The sequence below is a fragment of the Siphateles boraxobius genome, unplaced genomic scaffold (genome assembly GCF_051911475.1).
Source record: "Siphateles boraxobius isolate OS27281-9 unplaced genomic scaffold, OSU_SipBor_1 79, whole genome shotgun sequence".
NCBI lineage: Eukaryota > Metazoa > Chordata > Actinopteri > Cypriniformes > Leuciscidae > Siphateles > Siphateles boraxobius.
Genome location: NW_027509207.1, coordinates 154862 through 166225, shown reverse-complemented (window position 1 = coordinate 166225; position 11364 = coordinate 154862). Strand labels below are relative to the sequence as shown.

At 39.8% G+C, this 11364-nt stretch overlaps 1 long non-coding RNA gene across 1 annotated transcript; it reads left to right on the top strand.

Moving 5' to 3' along the window:
* The first annotated feature begins 2596 nt into the window (after positions 1 to 2596).
* On the top strand, positions 2597 to 2814 carry LOC143728586 (uncharacterized). Its single transcript, XR_013199840.1, has 2 exons — positions 2597 to 2685; positions 2782 to 2814. It is a non-coding gene; the product is annotated as an uncharacterized LOC143728586 (long non-coding RNA).
* The last annotated feature ends 8550 nt before the right edge of the window (positions 2815 to 11364 follow it).

Here is an 11364-nt window from a genome sequence, read left to right as displayed (position 1 = left end):
CCTAACCATAACTAATACTCTGAGTTAGTTGACATGTAGTTGCAAAGTTACTTATATAATGTCTAAAGTGGATTATCAAAATAAAATGTTACCATATAATGATTTGTTTATTTCCTAGTTGTTTTCTAAGTCAAGCATCATTTATACTGTTTTTACAAGCGTTATGCTACTATTGCTCTTGGTTAGTGATGCGATTAAATTCAGCACATAAACACCTATTTATTTCACATCATAAAGTAACTTGTCCTTTTTCAAGTTATTTGGACATGTCAAAGAGCAATTTGTTATTGTGGTTTCAGAGCCATTTATTTCATATACTGGGTTGCAAAATCAATATTTCCATCACATTCTCATTATAATTATGTTGATTATGCAAGAATTGTTCCAGCACACATTTGTTTGCATCATTTCTCATTAGTAGTGTGTGTTTTTCTCTCGCGGGCTGTAATTGCACACAGACGCACACACACACACACACGCACACACACACACACACACACACACACACACACACACACACACACACACACACACACACACACACACACACACACACACACACACACACACACACACACACACACACACGTTCCAGTGCTTGCTTCCTGTTGTAGATGTAACTGGGATTGTTGCAGTGGTTTAACGCTCCACTGATTGTGAGATCAGTAAATCCTGTTAAACACTTACAGTGTCACTGATGGATCTCAGACCGGATACATCAATGTCCTCGCGGTCACTTATAATGGTTCATACTGGCATTGATGTCATCACACTTCACATATTGACTTTAAAGTTTATTCTTTTGAAAAAAATTGAGTCCTTAAACTTTTTAGAATATTTATAAAATGCTATTTAAGGTTTAAAAACGAAATTATATATATATATATATATATATATATATATATATATATATATATATATATATATATATATATATATATATAATATTTTAAAATAAATCATTATATTTTTTATATAATTTAATTATATTTTTATTTTGCAAAAGCAATAAGACACCTGAGATGGTGTTAATGAAAAATTGTCTTCATATTTTTATAATATTTATAATTTATAGAGTATTTATGTTTCATATTAAATATGTACAATCTGTACATATGTAATATTTGATATTGTTTTAATATATATTATTTGTAAAATATGGTATTTTAAAAATTAATATAAGTGTTTTACTGTTTATTTTGTAAAGCAACCAGACACTTGAGATGATGTTAAATAATGTATTTTCTTTATGATTTATTATTTATATTATTATAATAAGATGTATGTATATGTATAATATAAAAATATATTTTTTTATGTAATATTCTTTAAAATAAATATTAACATTTTAATTTTTTATTTTCTAAAAGCAATAAGACACTTGAGAAAGTAAATTTTGTCCTTTATTTTTTACAATATTTATATTTATAATAAGATATATGAAATATATGTGTATAATAATAAATTTTTTATTTTTGTAATGTACGGTATATAAAAAAATCAAACAATTAGTAATAATTAAATAAATAAATACAAATTAATTAAGTAGGATACATATTTGTAATATTTGTGTGTGTATATATATATATATATATATATATATATATATATATAAATGATATATATAACTTTTTTTGTATAATCAATGATACTTGACACTTGTTGCAAGAAAAAAATACAGTTTTCATAATTTATAATATTTTCTAAAATGTATTTAATATTTTTGTATTTCAAAAAAATACATTGACCTAGTGTTATATGAATATAGTTACTCTGCTGTGTGTTGTGTCTAACAAACACCTTCTAATGTGTCTATATTTCATTAACATGACGTCTCAATGTTTGCTTTCTGAGGACTTTCCCATCAGCCACTGTTCTGTGTTCGCATGTCCTCGATGGGGCCGTTCGTATAAGAGCAATATTACTGACTGCCAGATGTGCGTTGTTTCATCAGCTTTGAATTATGAGCACAGTTTGTTCAGGAAGCCGTGATGGGGTTTGGTTTAATACGCTGTTGCTCACAAATGTGTGGTTTCTCCTCCCATCTTCTCACGGCATCCAAGCGCTCGGCATTGACGTATACGGCTTAATGTTTCAGTTATGTGAGATTATGCAACTCTACGAGCTGCAGATGTGAAGCGCTGAGAGACGACCGTGCTTCTGCTTTGCCCTGTAACCTTAAAAAGAATCACTCAAAGGCTCGTCAGGCTTAATTTGCCTGATAGAAACGCTCTGGTCGGTCGTGTCACGCGTACGTCATTCTTCTGCAGGCACAGCGTGACGGAGGATGAGGAGAAATGATGAGCAATCGCATATTCATGTTTTGTTGTCAAACGTGCATCGCAGACATCATTTACAGCATCATTTACAGGATCTCAGGCTCTCTGTTTTAAGGCGTGAGAGTTTGTGACTTCATTCTGTGGTTTCTGGGCTTCTCTACTTGAATGAATCGATGAATGAATAATAAATTAATTAAAGGGGTGGTATAATGCCCTTTTCACAAGATGTAAAATAAGTCTTTGTTGTCTTATGTGAAGTTTTAGCTCAAAATAACCCACAGATATTGTTTTATAGCATGTTAAAATTGTCACAAAATTGTCTGTGTGTGTGTGTGTCCCTTTAAATGCAAATGAGCTGCTGCTCCCGGCACAGAGGGCGGAGCTTCAACAGCTTGTGTGTGTGTGTGTGTGTGTGTGTGTGTGTGTGTGTGTGTGTGTGTGTGTGTGTGTGTGTGTGTGTGTGTGTGTGTGTGTGTGTGTGTGTGTGTGTGTGTGTTAGCAGCTTTGATTACCTCACACAGACATGCACTGAAAATTTCTAAAACTTTTAGCCTTTTATGTTCAAACCGGAGTCACACAATGATGGAGAGACTCAAGAAGAAGTGACATTTCTGAATGGTTAGTTGATGAATTTATGTAGCTGATGCATAGTTATCTTCAAGTCATTGATTAGCATATTCTGTCATGCTAATCTATAAATCGCGTTCCCGGGGGCGGGGTTTATGCAAATTCTAGGGTTGGTGATGTCACTCGCCCGGGAGGAAGCTTGTGTAGTTCCGACCAGCCTTTATTGTAGTCCTTAAAAAGCGATTTCTGTAAAAGCAAATATCTTCCTTATCTTTGAATTTTGAGCGCTGTGACTTTGCAGATGTTGTTTATATAACCACAATAAATATCTCTTTTTTAATGAACCCCAAAACTCCATTTTAATATGCACCCTAAAACTAAATCTGTAAATTCTCCTTTTTTAAAGCCACATCTTTAATATTAATATTTTCCTGCATGCACACGTGTGCAGCGCTGCGTCTGATCTCTGACACCTGAACACAAAGTCTTTTTCCACGACACACAATGTTCCTCATTTAATGGAGACACATTGAGTTGTAGTCTCATTAGTGCACACTCTGTTCTCCAGTGGTCGTCAGGATCATTAGAGATGAGCAGTGGTGTTGTGTTTGGACAGAAGTGTGTTTTCATGAAGTCCTGAAGATTACAGAGATTCCTGACGATCCTCAGCTGATAACCTCGGATTCCTCAGCGATGCCGTCACTATTATCCAAGTCAATGCTGTGAAGAAACACATTTAAAGATAATGTTCTTCTTTTCCTGAACTTTTTTCCCATCTATCATTGGTTAGGCTAATCGGGGCAATTGTTAAGAGTAGTTCACTTCAGAATTTAGATTTCCTGATTATTTACTCTCCTCCACGTCATCCAAGATGTTCATGTCTTTCTTTCTTCAGTGGAAAAGAAATGAAGGTTTTTGAGGAAAACACTCCAGGATTTTCTCCATATAGTGACTTCAATGCAGTCCAACGGTCCAAATGTGAGTTTCAGTGCAGCTTCTAAGTCTCGACACGATCCAGCCGAGGAATAAGAGTCTGTTCTAGACAAACCAGCGCACATTTATAACTAAATAAACATTTATATACTTTTATAACCACAAATGCTTAATACATGTCATTAATGAATAAATGTGTTATTGAATATGTGGTGTAAGTTGTGTTATGTGTGTGTGTACAGACGGCTTCAGGCTTGACTTTGCTTTAAAGGGAGATGAAAGCTGAATAAATAAGCTTTCCATTGATGTATGGTTTGTTAGGATAGGAGAATATTTGTCCGAGATACAACTATTTGAAAATCTGGAATCTGATGAAAATCGCCTTTAAAGTTGTGCATTTATGTTCACGATAGTGCTGCATTCACTCACAAAAATCAATGTTTATATATTCGCTGTAGGACATTTACAAAATATCTTCATTGAACATGATCTTTACTTTAAGCTATAGTCTACGATGTTCAAAATCGGTCGAGAAAGCCTGAAAATTGTAAAAAAAAACCTCATCCCGCCCCTCCACACACACACACACACACACACACACACACACACACACACACACACACACACACACACACACACACACACACACACACACACACACCTCCCCTCTGTGCTACCTGATCCCTCCCACCGGGAAACGAATTGAACAACGTCACTCAGTCAAGCTGTGATCGCAAGATTAGCAACACATGAACTGCTTTAAACTCCCCACCACCATTAGTGTAATACTACTAGTATTGCTAAGGTTTGGAGTAATTGTTATAGCAGCACACAGCGCATCTTGTTCAAATTCCGATCGGCTCCAACAGAAACCCGCTAGGCCTACTGAAATATATTAAAGGTACAATATGCAAGAGTTGTTGGCCGCTAGAGGGCGCTACATTCCTAACAACAACAACGGCGTAGCTTGATGACGATGTGAAGGAGCGTGGAATGATGGGAACTGTCGTTTTAAACTCAACCGTGGATGTAAATCAGTCAGACGGGAATCGGAAAATCATATTCATGGATGAGGTAAAAAAAAAATTATATAATGAAATGTTTTTTGTGGCGAGGGTGACGTGGTTCAGCGCAGTCTGTAATGGGAGAGAGAAAGAGACGAGCGGGAAGTAGGTCAAATGCAAATGACGAACACCTGTGTCTTATTGCAGTGATCGGCGTGGAGAGACCGCTTGTAAAGCCCAATTTAAACTTCTGCGTCGAACTTATGCCGTAGCTACGTCGTAGGCTGTGCGTAGCGCGCGTACCCATCGGCGTACCCTGACGTGCACCTCTCCAAAAATGTAACAACATGTCAATTCTACGCGGACGCAAGCGCTGTGATTGGTCTGCTCAAACCGCTCCCTCGGGTTCCACATGCTCCCTCTGCGTGCGTCAACGCGGACAACGACGCAGAAGTATAAATTAAAACCAATGCGTAGTCTACGGCGTAGAGGCTCCGGCGTATGTCCGACGCAGAAGTATAAATCAGCCTTAAGCCGCGCGCTGGAACGAAAGAGAGAGACTGGAGAGAAAATTTGACGCAGAGAAAGAAAACCTGGTGGATCCGAGCTCTCATTTATGAACTGTTTTGTATCGTCGCGGTTGCCACGGTGAATGCGCGTTGAGTGCGACTTTTGTTTGTTTTGTTTTATTTTAATAAAGTACGAGTCCCAGTCACGCAGACCCCTGTCTTCTTCCTCCATGACTCTTGAACCTCATCACACTTTTATTTCATTAAAATGAATTAACCGCAAGAAAAGTAAGGTTTAATACTAAATTGGTTATCATAGATGTTACTGTATGTGGAATTCATTATTGTGATAACGCTGTGCAGTTTTACGTGTTCTAAACAATTGTTGTAAAAGTACATTCGAACATATCCACATCATTTGGCAAAATACTGATTAATCTTCATGTATAACACATGCTATATTTATTTACATGGCCATAAATATCAGACGTGATAAACAATGTCAATAAACTAAACACAAATCTAAAGCAATAATACTTCCCTTACATAAACATAACTATTAACGAGTGCTACATTTGGAAAATATAAAATTAAGCATGCTTTGTCGACAGAACCAGCTGCAATCGGTAAAGAATAACTGTGTCCTAACGACTGCACGAAACAAGCTAACGTTTGTAGCTTGATAGACGCTACAACTACAACTTCCGCTTTTGTCAAGGACTCCACGCATTACGAGCGGAAACCGAGGGTAACTCGGATATGACGCAATTGAGTGGCGACTCCCAGCTCCCCCTGCTGTAACGCCCCGTTTCCTTGGTTAAAATCGCAATTTTCTCATGATTTAAAAATAGTTGGAAACATTTGGGTTATTGTAAGTAATGAACTTAACAAAATATGTGACACTGGCCTTGAGATTATGGGATATTGTAACGCAAAATTCTTACATATTGTAGCTTTAAAGCACTTCAAGAAATATAATTAATCTGACCCGTGATAGGCGATGCTAAACGGCTAACATTCCAATGCCGACCGGCAGCGTGAGCATGTTGTCAGACTGATAAAAAGCTATATATGTAACACGTCACACCATAAAAGTATAAATAAATGTTTACCTGCTCAACAAAAAGTCAGCCGTGTCAGCGTCGGTTTTCAGTCCCAGATCTCCCTGAAGCTTCCTCCAACGGTCAATGGTGAACCCTATATTTATCCTACTTAGAGTTCAGCGTTCTTCACGTTTTTTTTTTAATCTCTGCTCTTTCCTCTACAGACTTTCTCTTTTGTCCAAACTTTACAGTAGGGGCAAGCAGGGGCCGCTTGCTGCTGTCGTTTATTTTTTTATCAATTGCTTTATCCATTGCTGATCTGATGCTACTTAGCTAGCTACCATAGACTGTCAGCTGCTTGCTCGCGCAATTTCATGTCGCAGGAGGGGGGCGGGGTCGGGTGCGGTGGGGTGGAGACGCGAGCGCCAGGGGGAGTTTCAAGTGGAGCTGGTGATTGGATGAGAGCAGTTGACCAATGTAAGCTGTCCGGCCGGACAGCTTACATTGGGCAACTTCTCTGCAGCTGTACACCCAATAGAGTGAATGAATTTTTTTCATTCTTTTTTTTCTTCATATTGTTAGGATTGTACTGTAGAACCATAACCAGCATCTAAACAAGGTTATTAATAATGAACAATCTTTGAAATCGTAGACCATAGCTTTAATATCCTAATGATTTTTGGCATAAAAGAAAAATCTATAATTTTGACCCATGCAATGTACTCTTGGCTGCTGCCACAGATATACCCGTGTGACTCGTGACTGGGTTTGTGGTCCAGGGTCACATGTGTGTGTCGATCGCAGGTGTTCCGCACCTGTCCGGCTCCGAGACCCTCATCGGATGACGTCAGTGAAGCGCGGACACCATCGGGAAAACTAGCGGAGAGTTTCTTGGCTCGCTGGGATCTGTGTCTCCGGGAAACACTAACATACACAATCCTTACATTTCTGACATGCACACAACTACTGAAAATAAAGCATCAGCCAACCGTGGCCTTGCGCTACAGCGGTTTAATACGGTGAAAGGGTCGTTAAGCAGACACATTACCACGCTTTACCGTAGTAAAACCTATCGCCCAACATGCAATTGCTTAATGAGAAAATAATCAGTCTGACTGTATGTGTGTGATGTTGTATTAGGCATAACAGACTTGCATAAAATAAATGGGTGTGTGTGTGTGTGTGTGTGTGTCTGTCTATGTGTGTGTGTGTGTGTGTGTGTGTGTGTGTGTGTGTGTGTGTGTGTGTGTGTGTGTGTGTGCGTGCGTGCGTGCGTGCGTGCGTGCGTGCGTGCGTGCGTGCGTGCGTGTGTGTGTGTGTGTGTGTGTATGCATGCATGCTCGTGTATGTGTGTGTGTGTGCACCTGTGTGTGTGTGAGAGTGTGTCTGCATGTGTGTGAGTGTGTCTGAGTGCGAGTGTGTGCACCTGTGTGTGTGCGTCTGTGAGAGTGTGTGTCCGCGTGTGTGTGTGTGAGTGTGTGTGTGTGCGTGCGTGTGTGTGTGTGTGTGCGCATGCATGCATGCTCGTGTATGTGTGTGTGTGTGCACCTGTGTGTGTGTGTGCGTGTGTGAGAGTGTGTCTGCATGTGTGTGAGTGTGTCTGAGTGCGAGTGTGTGCACCTGTGTGTGTACGTCTGTGAGAGTGTGTGTCTGCGTGTGTGTGTGTGAGTGTGTCTGTGCCTGCGTGAGTGTGTGTGTGTGCATGCTTGTGTGTGCGTGTGTGTGAGAGAGTGTGTGTGTGTGTGTGTGCCTGTGTGTGTGTGTGTGTGTGTGTGTGTGTGTGTGTGTGTGTGTGTGTGTGTGTGTGTGTGTGTGTGTGTGTGTGTGTGTGTGTGTGTCCAGTCAGACTTCATCAGAATGAGTGGTTGAGTTGCCCAGGTCAGATGCGAGGTCGGTGGCCATCATGTTATATTTGTACTGAACAGCTGTGTGACTTCAGGAGACCTGATGTCAACAGCCCATAAAACATACACACAAATATTCCACGAGAGAGACTCATATTTACACGTGCGTATGAGGATCCGTCTGATGTGCCTGTGCATAAAGCCTCACATGAGTGCAAATTATAAAATGTGCAATTAAATTTTATAACAAGTCGTTATTAATTTCTGGCTGTCCTGAGGAATTTTTAGTTTCACCTTTGAGCAATGCATTTTCCCAAATCAGACAGAAAAGGATTAGAATGAATCAGTATGTGTTTTATAATGGTTTGTGGCGTTATTAATTGCTTTAGCATCACTATTATGTGAATGTAGGTTATAACAGCACACGTGCCGGGAAATCGGTATTGCTGAGCTCATCTCTTTGCAGAAACTTCATCCAATAAAACAATTTACGACTTGTGCTGATGTGCAGCTGGCTCACCGTCACTAATGGCTTTTAAATGTGCTCCTTCTGGACTCTCGGAGAGAAACGCACGTGATTTACGGCTCCGCTTACCTTTCACCTCGACTGCAGATCTGCGATGTGCTCCACGATACCGTGTGTGAATCCACCACACACACACTCAGTCTTTCTCACAGGTGCCAGAGGACATCAAGTACGCTACACTGCTGATTTATTGAGACAAGCCGATCATATCTAATACATGCGTGTGTTTGCGATGGGCTCCAGTAGGCCTGTATTTTCTTGGCTTTTCTCTTGTGCAGGATTTGCAGAACGTACTTTTTAATAAATGACATTATCCCCGTTGACAGGACAATCCCTATTAAAGGTACAATATGTAAGAATTTTGTAATAAAATATCCAAAAATCACTTGCACAGTGTGATATATTTCCTGGAGTTGTGTACTTGTAATATCCCAAAAGTCTCCAAAGATTTTTTTATTTCAGAGAAATTCCAATTTTAAATAACTGACCCTTCGCTAAGCCCCGCCCTCCCTAGTTACCGTTGCTACGCCTGACAAGCTTCAGTGATGATGCATCACTAATGATCAATTACATTGGAATTATAAGAACCATTTAAATTTCAGTGGGTTACCATTGTGGAGAAGAGTGGAGCATTTGGTTAGACTCCAACTTTTAGTTATTAAGTGTTATTGCTAGCTAATAGTAAAATAATGTAGTCTAATAAAACTGTAGTCTATCAACTCAATTGTGTGACACTAAAATGAATGAAGTCTTATTAGATAAATGAATATATGAATTTAAATATCTGAATCATATCAGAGAGCCTTTTAAAATTCACTTTGGGTAGTTTAAAATGACTTAATTGACCCTTCGCTAAGCCCCGCCCTCCCTAGTTACTGTTGCTATGCCTGAGAAGCTTTCGCGCCTGGCATGTCTATTACAGTGTGTATGCACCCGTGTCAGACATTCCCAATGAGATAATTAGTCATTTTTTGAGAGAGCAAGACAAAAGGGACTGCAGTGTGCATTCGAGGGATATATCCACGACATAATATGCAACCGATTAGAGAATAATTTCATAAAAATTTAAGCTAAAGCCTATAGTCCCAGCGCATATAGTCCTCATACGCCGACCATTCACATGGGAAACACACAAATTGAGGAACAGCTATGTTCGTGTACAGCAGGGTAAGTGAAATGCGAAAATAATCTAATAATTATAAATCAAACAGTTTATCCATAAATCTTGTGGAATAACACTAACACCGTGAGAGCCGCGATCGGATTGGGTTAAAGTTACTCAGTCAGGGGAAGTAGACCGTCGATTAACAAAATGCTGAAATATATTTTAAAGTATGTCAGTGAGCCTCTGTCTTGTCTTTAATCGTCTTATTTCACGTTAAAACATGTGCATTATGAACAAAGAACCGTCATTATTTCCAAGCAATATGTGTTTTTGTTAATCCTGTGGACGTTTAGTTGTGAATCTCACACTGCTGATCCATCATTCATCATTTCTCCCCTCGACTTTTAGATTTTCGGGAAGGAAAAAAATTCCACTCCCCGTCCAAACTTTTATGATACCGGGTATCAGATTTGCACAATCCATACGCACAACGCTTCGATATGTTTCCCTCGCTCGAAAGCTTGCCAGACCTCCCGCGCCTAGTTACGGTTGCTAAGACACGATTGGCCAGTGGCGGTTTTGGGCGTGGCTTAGCGAAGGGTTAATTAGCCGTCCCGGAAAAAAATGTCGCCTGTCAATGACGCAATATCCGCGCTATCCTCGGTTTCCGCTCGCACTGCCATTGCCAAGCCGTAACCATGGCGACAGACGTGGACAACTGCGTAGTGCGTAACGTTTAGCGGCACGCTGTTCTTGTTTCGTTCAAACGTTATAGACCATGGCAAGCAGACTTTGGGACAAAAAAGGAGAACTAAAATGAGGATCAATATCGGCGTGGCGTTTTTCAGATGCCGTGTCACAGTGTCTGGTTGTGTTCCCTTGTCTATCACTAGAGGTCCTCGTTCTCACGGTGTCCTTCACATTTGACTTCAATTCCCACCATTCTGTCTGTCACTGTCACTCATCAGTTCATTGCACTCAGCTGTTCCCCGTAATCATTGTTCCCAGCTGTTCTGTGTTAGTCTTGTTAGATATGTGTATATATTCCCTGTCTGTGTTAGTATGTGTACGGAGTCGTTGTTTTGTGTTACCACACTTCTTGTCTGTTTAGACCCGTTCTTGTTTTGGATTGCTTCTCTGGATATTTGACCTCTGCATGGATTACAATGATTTTGGATTGCCCTCTTAAAGGAGAACTCCGGGCAATTTTTAAGTTAATCTTGATCGTTATACCTTTGTGAGTACTATCTATAGAAACTGAGTTATCTCGGGACTTCAGCGTGAGACTACAGCTAGCCGTCTAAAACACTATTTAGGTGAATTTAAACAATGGCTAAGTTGCTAAACGCATCTTGTTCACATGTAAGGGCCCTGTTCATGTGGGACAGACATCTTAATTGCATTTTGTGTCTGTTAAGAGGCACAAAGACACTCTTTATGTATATGCCCCCATAACTGCTGTTTTAGCTGAGGAGGAGCTCTGGGCATTTGCGGGAACAGCTCCGTGTTGCAATCACCAATCCGGTTCGTTTTTTTTTCTATAAACAGTACGAA